A 14371-nucleotide genomic window follows, 5' to 3' on the forward strand; every position below is an offset into this window, starting at 1 on the left:
TTTTTTTAAAGGATTTTATTTATTTATTTGAAAGACAAAGATCACAAGTAGGCAGAGAGGCAGGCAGAGAGAGAGGAGGAAGCAGACTCCCTGGCTGAGCAGAGAGCCTGATGCGGGGCTCAATCCTAGGACCCCGGGATCATGACCTGAGCCGAAGGCAGAGGCTTTAACCCACTGAGCCACCCAGGTGCCCCCAAATAATGACTTTTCAAAAAAATTTTTCTCTTAACAAAATAACCGTATTCCTAGAAATGATTTTACATGAATATAACATTCTTAACCATGGTTCCGAATATGTGAATAAAAGAAGCTGTATATTTTCACCTATAACAAATGTATGATTTTCACACTGCTCACATTTGCTCTAAATGGGAAATATATGAACATTTCTGTCCTTTAATTGCTGTGCCAGAGTCAGGACTATGAAACTAATCTATTTTAGACATCACCTAAGACCAGACTTACACGAATAGGGTATTTTAATTTTATTTTTAAGAATTCCCAGTGCTCCATTCCATATAATTATTTCCTTCTCCTTAGGAAACATCACATTTCACATCAGGTTAACAGAGCTAAACCAGAGCAGGTGACTGTTTGGTAGATATCCTGTTTTCTGACAGCCTTGGGCAGCAAGCTTTCCATTTCCAGACCCCTTGTCTAGGTTAATGGGGCGCCATTGAAACCATGAATATTCACATATTCAGTAGAAGGTAAATCTAATGCATCAGCAGAAGATGAGACAGGTTATCCCACTGAGCTGGTTCCCTTTGGCTCATCTCCCTCCCCATTACTCTCCATGGCTGCATTATATTTAATTGAAGAATAATTTGAAGGATAGAAAATAAGGTGTGATTCGGTGTGACCCCAGCCAGTAACAACATTTGCTTTTCCACCTAGACCAAAGAGCCTGTTCCCATGTCTGCCTCCGCATTGTCAAGGGCTTGGGGCACACTGCCTTTTTTCCCAGCTTTCCCGGCCTTGACCACACCCCCCAATTTAAGGAGGCAGCTCTATTAGAAACATTATGGTCTTTGCATCCTCTATAGCCATCAAGCGGAGGATTCCTGCAGGTAGTTGGAAAGAGACCACAGACACTGAGGGAAGCTCACTCAGGACCTTTTCTTCACCCAGGCTCTCCGGCAAAGTAGTAAGTGAAGTGTGAGTTTCTGCCTAAAACTTTGCTCCTTTCCTTTCCGCTCCCCCCCTTTTTTTGTTTCATTCTGGGGAATTAAACAGTGAATTGATGGGGACTTTTCAGGATACAGGCGGGTTTTCTCTTTCTCTTTTCACATTTTCCGATATTTTCCATTCAATTACTTAATAACAATTTTCAAAAATACTTCTTAACATTCTTAAAATAGTCTGAAATCAAGAGTGTTTCACTCTTCTCCCTGCTTAATAAAAGCAAAATCACACACGTTTTAGAGACTCGCAGATGACTTGTCAGAACTCTGAATTTTCCTCGCATATTGGAGCAGCTCCAAAGAAATAAAGCTGTAGTTAAACATAGAAATTCCTCTTTTTCTCTTTTACTCCTACCAAACCTATTGCCTTTTTTTTTTTTTTCCTGCCACGCAGCTTAATGAATTTTTGTAGAGAGGAAATTGCCACAGGTTTGACTCTTGCAAGTCAAACTAGCCAGTTTGTTTTGTGGTGTTCTTTTTTTTCTGTTTTGTGTTTTTTTGGTGTTTTTCCTTGTTTTGTGACTCCAGTTCTCCCGTGTTCTGCCTGTTTTGGGGGCTGTAGCTGAGACAGGGAGAGTCGCAAAGTCACGGGGCTTTTCTCCTCTCCCCCGCAGAGATGGACTTCATTGGCGATGCTACGGAACCACAAGGGGTATGGATGGCCATTCCCTTGCACTGGGTGATTTTATCCTGCATTGCCACTCTGTGGCTTCTCATCTGCTGTTAACAAGCCCCTGTTACCCCACCTTTTAAAGCAGCCTTAAACATGGACGAACTGTTCAAAAAGATTCTGGGTTATTGAGATCAAGGTATTCACTTGTAGCTTTTCCTTACTACCTTTTGGGTAAGATTTTTTTTTTTTTAATTTTAAACCATTTCCCCCCCTTATTTCATACCATTGCTGGGCAACTGAAAAGAGACATATCACCAAAACAACAGGAAAAAGCCTCTAAAATGATAACCCTGGCAAATTCCTCATGATTTGTAAAATGACTCTTCATCTGTCGTGGCTCCGGATTGTGTCGTCTCCTTCTTATCTAAAAACAAACCTTCCCCTTCTGCAGGCAGGGACTATGCGTGGAGGGTTGGCAGGGTGGCCACTGTTGCTGTTGAGATTCTTACTTACCTGTTATTGTTCCTGAATGGAGGGAAGGGACAGCTAATGAGTTAATGTCTGCAAAGAGCTTTGAAGATGAAAGGCCCTTTTCATGTGTTCAGTATTGTAGTTATTAATATTAATATTTGAAGAAGCATGCTGTTTCTAATTGTAAATCAACAACTCCCATCCTTGCCAACTCAGTAGTGAAAAAACAAACAGTCAAAAAAAAAAAAAAAGCAGCCACACAGCGTCTTCCGTCCTGGTTCCGTTGCTGAGGAGGAGGGAAGCAGAGTCTGATTACAGGCTCCTTCCACCCACACGCTAGTGGGTAGAGGGGCCGCAAGGTCCAAGGGTAGAGTCTGGAAGAAGGTGGGCAAAAGGTGTCCTCCTTCAACACCTGGTAATGCCTGACCCTGGAGAGCTGGGTGAGAGCATGGACCTGGGCCAGTTGCCTGCCTCAGATTATAATGAAGTTCAAAGGCGAGCAGGGTCAGAACTGGAACCCGCTGCTGGATTTGGCATCAAGAATGTGGATGTACATTTGGGTCCTGTTAGAGATTGGCTTGGTAACGGAGAACAGGTATTTAACCTGACTGTTCTTAAAATGTGAATGATGATTCGTGCCTCACCTATTCCACAAAGATGAGAGAACAGGAGTAAACAGCATAGAGAGTGAAAGTTCCAATCCTGTTGAGGGGCTGTCCTAAGTAATATTGTAACAAGTTGGGTGTGTGGGTGCAGGTCCCTGGGGGTGGGGGAGGCAGAAGACAGATGAATGGTAGGGAAACAAATGATTAGCCCTGACACCCTCTCTTTGATTATACCCAGAGCCTCAGTGTATGCCTGAATTTCTTACTGAGAATTCCCATTCTGGTGTACCTCCTGATTTTATTTATTGATGAACAGATCTGTTTTCCACAGAGACTCTACTTTTCTAATTACTCATTGAAAATTCCCATTTCTGCAGCAAACAGCCAAAGGAAGGGTGACATCCCAGAAGCTGGGACACATACCCGCCCCCGCCCCCTCTTTCTTTCTTTCTTTATGGAAATTAAAACATATTTGGTATTTGAGCAAACTGAATGTGGTATGCAACAATTTAGTGGCGTTGGAGGCAAATTTTGTGAGTTTTCAATCCTCGGAAAACTCAGATCCGAAAACAACTCATTTTGTGTCTTTTCATCTCCTTCGTCCCTGCTCCACTGAAAATGTAGCTTTAGGGAACTCCAGCTTTTAATCTGGATTATTCTCCGAGTATCACACCTGGTTTCCTTCACTTTCCCCACCGAGAGGAAAATAATTCCCAATATTTTTCGAGCACTTAAAGTTAGTATGCTCGGGGGTCCTTACTGAGTGCTTTGCACAGACTACTTCATTTAACCCACATTGAAGTATTTGAGGTGGGCACCCTTGTTATTCCCATTTAACAGCTGAAGACCCTGAGCTTGGTGATATGACCAATGTAGAGTAGGACCCGGTTAGAACCAAGGGGCTGTGAGTCCAGACCTTGGGGCTGGCACAGTATTGCAAAGCAACCTTCATAGCTTTCAGATACTGACACGAGTTTAGGCTGAATTCTTCTGCTCTGACTCATGATTTGCTCTTATTTGGGAGAATACTATGGAATAGGCCTCTTTTCCAAAGGGGAATCTGCAGATCGACCATTCGTTGTTAGAGAGATACTGACCATTAGAAAAGTTAAAGGTCTAGTTGACCAGATCAGCATATCTCTCCTCCGGTGTCTCTTGGGACAAATATCGATTGAATTTCTGTGTTGTCTCCAGCCTTGTGTTGGGTGACGTAACAGATACTGAAGGAATAATAATGGATGTTCCATTTCTAAGATCAACATAATTTTATTTTAGGAGGCAAGGTCTTACCTGAAAAGAAGTTGAAAATAAAAGACAATATGAATGCTAAGCTGTGTGACACAGTCTATGAGTGTCTGGGGACCTCAGATAGCAAGAAATCATGTCTGGAGTAGGGAGTGACATCTATTTTGATCAATTTTGTTTCTCATAGAAGAGGATAGATTTGATATTCCAGTTGACTAAGGGCTGCTGCTGTATCAAGAACTTAGAGGAGAAGGCTGGGGTAATACTCACTAGGAGAGTCAAGAAAGGACCTCTTGGTGAAGATGTCAAAAAATATTCTCAATGGGAGAAGTAAAATCTAGAAATTTTCAAGTGATGTGGAAAAGTAGAACCCCCCCCCCCCCCGAATTTTAGCCTTTTTTTTTGTATTTAAATTTTTTGACCTTTCATTTGGAAATCATCTCCAATGCCTCAGAAGTCGCAAAACACAAACCGGAGAGTTTCCAGAAGTGTTAGGACATTTAAAATTGTGAAAAATACAATGCAAATTATTTTCCTTCATCATCTTTTGGTGCCCCTGGTGACCTTTTAAACGAAAGGATTCCTGTCAGTGGGGAGAGAACAGCAATGGCAGTTTCTTGACATTCGAGGCTAAGTAACGACAACCACAGGTTCTTAGGAAAGGCTAGAAGGCTTGTCAGACGCGCCCATGCTCAGGCACATGGCTTTGGGGACAGAGACAGGTCCTGAGCCGCCTGTGTTTCCCTGGCCAGGTTTGTATTGTCGCTAAGCTAAAAATCGAACTTCTGCTCAGCCTGTGCTACAGATGTCTTTTTGCCTGATCCTCAGGGGGCCCTGCCCCCTCAACACCTGCTTTGTTGTAATCACTCATGAACTTAACCAAGTTTGTCCAGACGCTTCCTTGCTCCTCCAACTGAGGTCCTTTGGGCCGTAACATCAGCATCACGTGGGATCTCGCTGGAAATACAGACCTTCCCCCTGTACCTCAGACCAGCTGACTCAGGCTTTGCATTGTAACGCGATTCCCAGGTGATTTCTATGCAAATCAGTTGGGGAAAGCGCAGCTCTAGAGGAAAAAAACAAAACACACACACAAGAAAATTAAAAAACGTGAACGAACAAAAACTCTTGAGTATTTTCTGTAGCAGCTTACTACTTCCTTATGTTCATATCTAGTTGCTAAAGAGTTACTCCACCAAAGATAGACATTTAAGTCAAAAAAATTTCGGTCTGACTCGAGAGGCTACAATATCTCCCCCTTTGTGCCTTGCAGTCTCTCAGTGAGTTTGCTCCTCGCAGTAAGAAAAATGCTTACTTCTCGGTTTTATGCATAACAATGGTACAAATAGACTACTATTCAACAGAAATTGTGGCTCTTCAGGGAAATTCTTAACTAATGCCTACTCAACCTCTGCTTATGGAAGGGAATCCTTTTCTGATTATTTAAATGCAAGTCCTTTAGAAAAAGGAACAAGGGATTTAGGCCATCTGGGTTCTAGTTCTAATACCTGAATGAATAGCGTCTGCTCCTTTGGGCACTAAAAATAATAATTAATAAAACCCACTATAACTATGAAAGTATGAATGTTTACTAATGCCAGGCCTTATGACAAGACAGCAATAAATAAGAACCACTATTTGTTGACCATTTTATCATGCATAAAGCACTCTGCTAAGCACGTTTATTTTATCCAACCCTTCTCAATGATCCTGAAAGGATGGGTATTATTACCTCCAATTGATAGTTGAGGAATCTGAGACTTTGTGAGCTTAACAAACCTGCCCTTGGCCATAGGCTCAGTGAGGAGCTGCCAGTTCACCCACAGTCTGTAACTCCAGAGCTCTTAGTTGCTGATAAACTTAACCTCTCTGAGCCCAGTGTATTCAAACAAAGCATGATGGTCAACTCCAAAGTTGATTAAAATTGCAAAGTCCCTCTTTCTGCAAGAAGGGCAGCAAGCCATTGAACATTACATTCAGAAAATTTGAACCTTACAGTTTGGGCAGTAAAACAAATAAAACAACACCGTGAAAATCTCCATCTGACATAGTCCCAAGAAGTTGCTTGCTGGATTTGAGAGATCTGAGGCAACTGGTCTCCTTTGGTTCAGTTTGAAAAGGGCATTATTCAAATCTATCCTGATCCCCTTTCATGTCCTCTTAGTAGCTACCTCTGTTCATGATGTCTTTCAGTCTTGTTGAGAGCTTCTTAGGAGCCCAAACCATCTCCATATTCTAGATTGTGTCCAATGTGCTCTCCATGCTGTGAGTAAAAAAAGTAATTATTTAAAATTCTAGGCTCTTTAGGGATTTCTTTGGCCCCATCCATTGGGTTAGAGGTGACATTTTTAATCTTGCAGACCTTCTTTGGATTTGACTTGGCCAAGAATCTCATATAATGTGACCTCCACTATATCTGTCATTGTGAAGCAGTGAGTACTTAATGTCATTTCTCTAGCTTGCTCTTTTTCTGTTTCTAGTTTCTTAGTAAGAAACAATTTAAATTTATCAATTCGCTATTCATAGATAACTATGATATGCATGGTGGCCAACTGTGCTCATTTGCTAAATTTCGTGGTTAAATACAGCATTTGAGGAATGACATTTGGAGATGAGGCTGTGGGCACTTTTATTGTAAAATAGGGTACTGTTACCCTCAGTCTCCCAGAGGATGTTCCCACATGAAGCCTGATTGCCCAGAAAAAAGAAGAGTGCCAGTTTCTGCTAGGTTTCAGGGATTGGGATTGATATCATGTTCATAAATTCCTCGCATTTAAGAGCAGGCAGGTTTGGATGTATCCCTTGATGTCTATGAGAAGCAACTCCCACTCTGCCCACTGTTGACAATGCCATTCCAGCAGTGTGACTGGGAAGGATTTGTTTCCATGAGGAGGAAACATAAAATAGTCTGTGAGGTACTCCTTATTTCCTAATTGCTATGGTACAACAGACTAAAACCATCTCATATTCTCTCTCTTTTTCAGGACATATTTACGAGTTACTCCTTGAGGAAGGGCAAAACAATATAATCTTGCAATCATATGATAACATGAGTGTATTTATAGTCTTCCAAGAAAGATTGGTTGAGCTATGTCAATTTATACAGAACTTGAAAGTGTTATGCTTAGTTAGGAGATGGGGGTGGTTTAGAGAAATAGGAGATGGCTATGAGTCATGTTCATGCCTCTATTCAAGTAAGGTTTGGAGCACTAATTATCAGTGAAGCGGAGGAGAAGTAAGACTGTAATGCTAGCTGTACCCTGAGTGGCTGCTTTGTGCATTTAGTGAAGGTGGCCTGTTTGGTTTAAGACACAAAAGGCAACAGCACATAAATGAGAGCACTGCCTTTATAGGTCAGGGTTGGCCACTTAAAATAAGAAGGAATGTTTACTACTGTAATGTTGAAATACACAGTCAAGACAATGAAGTTCTTAAAAATTTTAGGAGCAAGGAAGAGAAACCATCTCCAATCCTTCGAACTATTTTTCTTTTCTCCTTATTGTAATCACAAAGTTTCCTTAGGAAATGATCTAAATACTCTTAAATTTGAGTTCTTGGGGGAATTGAACTTGGCAGCTTTTGTTACCCTGCCAGATCAAAGGAGAGATCTACTAAAATGACTGGAAAAATACCAGTGAGCTACTTATGAGAGTTAAGAGAGAGAATAGTACAATAGATAAACTTGTCAATCTGGTGCATTTGTTAGTTTAAAGGAAAATATGATTCTGGGGCACCTGGGTGGCTCAGTTGGTTAAGTGTCTGCCTTTGGCTCAGGTCATGACCCCATAGTCCCCTGAATGGAGTCCTGTGTCAGGCTCCCTGCTCAGTGGGGAGTCTGCTTCTTCCTCCCCTCCCTACCCTTCCTGCTCTCTTGCTCACTCTCTGTCATATAAATAAAAAAAAAAAATTTTTTTTAAAGAAAAATACGATCCTGCATGTAGTGAACATTGAAGAAGTCTAATCTTAGTGTTGCATATGGACACACGTCATCACAGGTGATGGGTCTTTTTGTTGTTGCTTTAGAGATATCTTCACTCTTGAGTATATTCAGGCTATGAGACATACTGTTATATGTTCTAACTCTATTTCACGGACAGGTTCTTTCATTCAGTCAACAAACGTGTTGCATGTCTACTATGTAGCATATGAAAAGGCAGTCCCTACTCTCCAGCAGCTCAGGATTGAGGAGCAGAAACAGACATTTATAAAAGAAATACTCTGAACCAAATAGCAAATACCAAAGTAGGAGTATTGATACATTGAGTCCTGTGGACGAGGGCTGGGAGTGTCCATCTAACTGCCCAGGGGTTCAGGGAAAGTTTCCCAAAAGAAGGAATGCTCCCTCTGAGTCTTTAAAAACAGATTTTCATGGCAGTCATAAAAAAGAAACTCAAACTATTCATTGGAGATTTAAGGTGTTGCCTTGACATGGATGGCAATGTCTTTAGTTTGGCAAAGGTTCCGTTATTTTTCTTTGAATGGATAGTCCTTTTGTCAGTCAAATTCTTTTCCTCCTGCATTCTAGGCCCAAAGGGTGTCTTTTTTTTTTTTTTTAAAGACTTTTTATTTATTTATTTGACAGAGAGATTACAAGTAGGCAAAGAGGCAGACAGAGAGAGGGGGAAGCAGGCTCCCTGCTGAGCAGAGAGCCCAATGTGTGGGGCTTGATCCTAGGACTCTGAGATCATGACCTGAGCCGAAGGTAGAGGCTTAACCCACTGAGCCACCCAGGCACCCCAAAAGGGTGTCTTTTTAATACAGATTGATGGGAATCCTAAATTCTTGATATTGAATCCTAGTAGCAAATCTATTTAATTTTTGCATAGCAAATTATCTACATTATTTATGTTTCATAGCTTTATCCACAGTTGAATCCTTCACGTGCCATCTTTATATCTAGCATAGATTGGAACCATGATTCCTGATCTGTGACGTTAACAGGAAGACTGGAGGGTAAGGTCAAAGTTAGAACACAGTGCCGTTGTTGGTGGTTGTGTAATTTTGGCATCTCTGTTATGGGAGGCACTTTGTACACGTTCCTTGTTCCAACAATACCACTTGTAGGTATTTAATGACAAGAGAAAATATTTTAGAACCTTTATCATGACAAGGAACTCGGACAAGTCAGTTATACAGTAATAAGAGACTCATTAAGTCAAGAATAATGCATACATAGAGCATAATACTCGACAGCCATAAACTTTGGAATGTAGAGCTATATTCCTTGAAGTAGAAAAATGTCCATAACATGTCAAATGTCAATGAAAAAAGCAGATAACAACATAGCATGTAGAAAATTATACCATGAAGGTAAAATTATGATCATGTGTATATGTTATATTTACATTCGGAAAGACACATTAAAAAACACCCAGAGGAACATTGAACAGAGTATTAGTATAATTACCTCTGGACAGTGGGATTTAGGGTGATTTTGACATTTATTTTAGACATTTCTGTGTTTTTATCGTAATTTCTTCAATAAATATATATTATTTTTTCCAAAAACAATCGTTTTCAAAAGAAATAAAAACCATTTAAGTGTAGTTTACTATTTCCTTAATGGCATAGTGTTTCCTTGAAGAGCACATAACCCAGAATAAAAAACACTAATGTCACCGTGCTCCTGTAGAGATGCAGCCAAGCAGGACAGAGTTGATGTGAACTGGCTTCAGCCTTCATGAAAGTCTTCTCTCTTTGGCATTTCCTATTCTTTCTGCCTAGGTCTGACACACCCCTGCTCCTCCCCAGCCTCTCTGCCCTCTGGGCCTCCCTCACCCTGCCCTGCAGGGATCTGGGTGAAAGGCAGCTTCAGCCTGCAGGTCAGGCCCAAGTCTCTAAGCTTGCGGAGGGTGGAAAGGTCTAGAAGAGGTCCATTGGGTAGCATGCTCTACAAAGAATAGTGCTTTCCCCTGAGTCCCACAGAAAACTGTTCAAAGTCCATTACTGGACTGACACACCCACATAAACCAAACTATTATCTTTTTTGTCCTCTGCACGGATTGAGCATTTGCATATGGAAAATTGAGGAGAGTGAAAAAAGAGGAGCCCAGGGGAAGGTGGCTGAAGACCTAGAGTCAGATCTCAGCCTGACTGGGTTACAGCATTGCCCATTGTCTTTCACCACATCTGGCGGGGGGAGGAGGACTTAAGTGAGTTAAAGGGCATGTACATGTTTTCTAACTTAACTCTGAGAATCAACAAGTCTCTGTGTGGCCGTATCCTACCAGCACCTGTGTAGGGCCTGGAGCAGAGAGTGAAGATGCAGACGAAATCCTTAAGTTCTAATGGGGTGTGCGTTGATGAGACAATCAAGAAGCAGCTCAGTGTCACATGGGGTGGTAGAAAACACTTCTGTGACGAGGTGACATTAAGAGCAAAAGCTTAGAAATGGATCACACAACAAACCTATTCTTTATTTTTTTAAAAGATTTATTTATTTGAGAGAGTGTGTATGCGGGCAAGGGGGAGGGGAGCGACTGAGGGAGAGGTAAGAGGAAGCAGACTCCCCGCTGAGTGGTGACTCCTGGGGCTCCATCTCAGGACCCTGAGATGACAAGTACCTGAGCTGAAACCAAGAGTTGTACCCTCAGCCGACTGAGCCAGGAGCCCCCACACCTATTATTTCAAGTGGATCTTTATTCAGATCTGGGATCTGCTCACATTCTCTGATTAGAGAATCTAAAAAAAAATCTGATCCACTTTACATTTTCCTTCTTGGGAGACCAAGTCATCCTTTCATTCACTAATTAAAAAAAAAAAAAAAAAAATCTCTTATGCCCCCTCGTCTATCTTAAAGTCTGGAGATACAAAGATGAAAAAGACATAGTGCCTGTCTTCAGATAGCTCAGAGTTTAGTGGGAGAGGCAAATAGAAACAGATGTTTATAAAATTTTTTTTTTAAGATTTTATTTATTTATTTGTCAGAGAGAGAGAGCGCACAAGCGAGCATAGGCAGACAGAGGGGCAGGCAGAGGCAGAGGGAGAAGCACGCTTCCTGCCAAGCTAGGAGCCCGATGTAGGACTCGATCACAGGACACTGGGATCATGACCGGAGCCAAAGGCAGCCGCTTAACCAACTGAGCCACCCAGGTGTTCCGAAACAGATGTTTATAAACCAATGTGTTAGGCACAGTGGCAGAAACACGCAAGGGGAACAGGGGGGAAGGCCAGCTAGTCCTGCCCGGGAGGGAAGGGTAGGGCAGGAGGGGTCCCTGGCAGCGAGACCTTCTGAGAGGAGTCTCAAAGCAGCAAGAGAAGCAGGTAGGTGGCTGAGGAGCAGGACAGGAGGCATTTCTACCAAAGGAGGTCATGTGAGAAGGGCAGGGAACAGAGGACTGGCCCCATGAGCTTGTGGGAACAGACATTCCACGTTACAGGAGCAGAGGTGTATCCGTGTTGGGTAGCATGAGCCCTAAGGTGGAGGGGGAGCACTACCCCCGGAGGCCGGGGCAGGATCCTGAGAATTAAGTCACTTCAGACACATTTATCTGCTCCTTGGCCATTGCTGCTTCCTTTCAAGAAAACTGAGCTCAGCTCAACACAACCCTGTTATCAGGTGTTCACATCGTTCCTTCACTCTGGCGGGCCTCTGGTTGCTTCTAGGCTGGGGAGTAAATCTGAAGCCACACAGTTGTTTTGTATTTAGGTAATAAACGTTTATGATGCCACAACAAAACAAAACAAAAAACAACAAAAACGTTGGTCCAGCTGATGTTTCATGTTATGTGGGAGGGAATTCTCCTTGGCCAACAAGTCAAAAAAAAAAAAAAAAAAAAAGAAAGCGTCACCCAGACACTTTTTGCTTTTCCTGAAAGGGTTTATGTCCCAAGCAGCTGTTCTGTGTCACAATCTACAAGTGGAGAAAGGGTGAGTTCTTTTTTTCTTTCTCCAAAAAATAATACAGCAGTAATCCATTTCTGTCCCAGAGTTATTTCCTGAGATGAGAGCCCTTGAGAGCTCTGGCAACTCCCTCTTTTCGGCTTCCTCCCTGGGCAAAGGGCTTTTCCCCAAGGGAAGTGTCATTCATCTAACGCAGCCGCAGGAACACAGCCCCGCGCTGAATGAACCATATGTGGGGCCATAGGTTTCCTCCCTCACTCTGTCTGCTGGACAGAAAACACATATTTCCACCGAACCTCTCCCCAAGCTGTGTTGCTCCGAGGGGTGTTGTCTGGCTGAGATTGAAACTCCTGATGCCCTTGAGCTGGGCTTCCTGACAAGGCTGCCCCTTCCAAAAATCCTTTTTCTTACAAATACTTAAATAAAACAGGAATTCAGAAGAGGAAGGATCTTTGCCACTTATGGGAGTATAGGGGTGATTCATATGGCCACAGGGCATGCCTCACACTGCAATCTTCCACGATTTCCCATTCCCCACACCTAGTAGGACTGACCGCTATTTCTTTCTAGATTGCTGATAAACTGCTCATCACCTTGTATTATAGTCCTATGTAAGTCTGTCTTTGCCACTGCCTGGAGATAGAGACTGTCTTTCTCAGCTTCATTCTGAGTCGGAGAGAATGTGAGGTCTATGAGGTCGGGGATCTTTGTTTACCAGGTGGGTCCCAAATGCCCAGAACAGGGCCTGGCACACAGCAGACGCGTAGTAATGATTTACTGAATGGGTAAACAAGTTTCTAACAAAGGACGCCTTCACTGTGCTTGTTGCATGAATGATTGAGGTCTGTGATGACTCAGGGGGTCCATGGGACTTTTGGGGAGGACATCGGAGGGCTGAATGGCTGGCACAAACAGTGCTCCCATACCTGACAGGTCCCAAAGGTATAGGTTGTCCTGCAGGGCTCTGGAGGGAATCTGATCATGGTTAATCTGTTCTTAGGATGACACATTCTGTGTTGCTGAGTTGTAAGTTTCATCCGTGAGCAGATCAAAAACTTTCAAGTGGGGATGTATAGATTGATGACGATTCATTAGGATTTTTGCATTTGATTTCAAGATTAAAGGTAAGGAATGCTTTGGTAGGAAGGGAATGCTGAACTCATTGAGACTATCTTTGACAGTGTATGGTCAGGATCAGTCCTCGTTGACCTATGTTGTATGTACCTTTTTCATATGTCATGTTCGGTCTGATTCAAGATAGCTCCTCATTGTTTTGAGAAACAGGTGATATTAACTGGATATTAACTGGATTTTAAAAATCCAGTTGGACTTGCATACTTTGGTCTTTGTCTCCTCTTAAGCTTCACCACCGGAAATTCTTAAGGGGCCATTTTGCTGCAACGGAGATAAATTTCCCCTAAAAAACAAGGAATAGCATCTTGATTAACATAGCCTAGTTACCCTTAGTTATTTTATTTATTTACTTATGAAATATTTTTATTTATTTATTTGACAGAGAGAGATCACAACTAGGCAGAGAGGCAGGCAGAGAGAGAGAGGGAACCAGGCTGAGCAAAGAGCCTGATGTGGGGCTTGATCCCAAGACCTTGGGATCATGACCTGAGCCGAAGGCAGAGGCTTTAACCCACTGAGCCACCCAGGTGTCCCCTTAGTTATTTTATTTTTAAAAATTAATATTATTTTGTCTGCATCTATTTTTGGAGAAAATGCATCATAAGAAAAGTAAAGGGTTAGTTAAAAACAAGAAGCACAAGTTCTGGGCAAAGATATGTCTTTTGACGATTTTTAATTTACTGATCTCAACCATGCAATATTAGCCACTCTGTAACTGTAGTCCTTAGTCGGTATAATTTTCTGTTGCTGAGCTGGTTTAACTATATCGTTTAAATACATTTCGTAGGAAGGAAGATAGGCTCATTGGCTGTCAACTGAACGAAGACAGTAAACCAAAACCACAAACTGAACATAGGACATATAATACTCTTTTTTTTTTCCTTGAAATGTGCTGGTGGCTTTACATATTAGCAAGAATAAAGGAAAAGACAAATATAATCCGGAAACAGTCAAGTTAAAACAAAAATGTTACTTTAAAAAAAAAAAAGGTTTTATTGATTTGAGAGAGAGACAGCGAGACGGTCCTGCAAGAGTACGAGTCGGGGGAGGGGCAGAGGGGAGCAGCAGACCCCTCACTGAGCAGGGAGCCTGAGCTGGGGCTAGATCCAGGAACCTGGGATCATGATCTGAGCTGAAGGCAGATGTTTAACCACCTGAGCCACCCAGGCACCCCTAAAACGTCACTTCCTAACCATAGGAATTTAGCCTTCGAATGCTGTGCCTAAGAACTAAATCTTCTAAATCACTTAGGAAAGACTTTTTTTCAGTATATAATA

General features: G+C 42.2%; 1 protein-coding gene across 2 annotated transcripts in view; it reads left to right on the forward strand.

The window, feature by feature from the left end:
* The first annotated feature begins 1065 nt into the window (after positions 1 to 1065).
* ETS1 (ETS proto-oncogene 1, transcription factor) overlaps positions 1066 to 14371 on the forward strand; it is a 129355-nt gene continuing 116049 nt past the window's right edge. Inside the window, exon 1 of one of the 2 annotated variants that reach the window (XM_059413978.1) lies at positions 1066 to 1147. The gene's annotated coding sequence lies outside the window, so the exon portion shown is untranslated. Of the gene's footprint in view, positions 1159 to 14371 lie in introns of both variants that reach the window. The other variant, XM_059413984.1, reaches the window with a different exon arrangement.

This window comes from Mustela nigripes, chromosome 1 (genome assembly GCF_022355385.1).
Source record: "Mustela nigripes isolate SB6536 chromosome 1, MUSNIG.SB6536, whole genome shotgun sequence".
Taxonomy (NCBI): Eukaryota; Metazoa; Chordata; class Mammalia; order Carnivora; family Mustelidae; genus Mustela; species Mustela nigripes.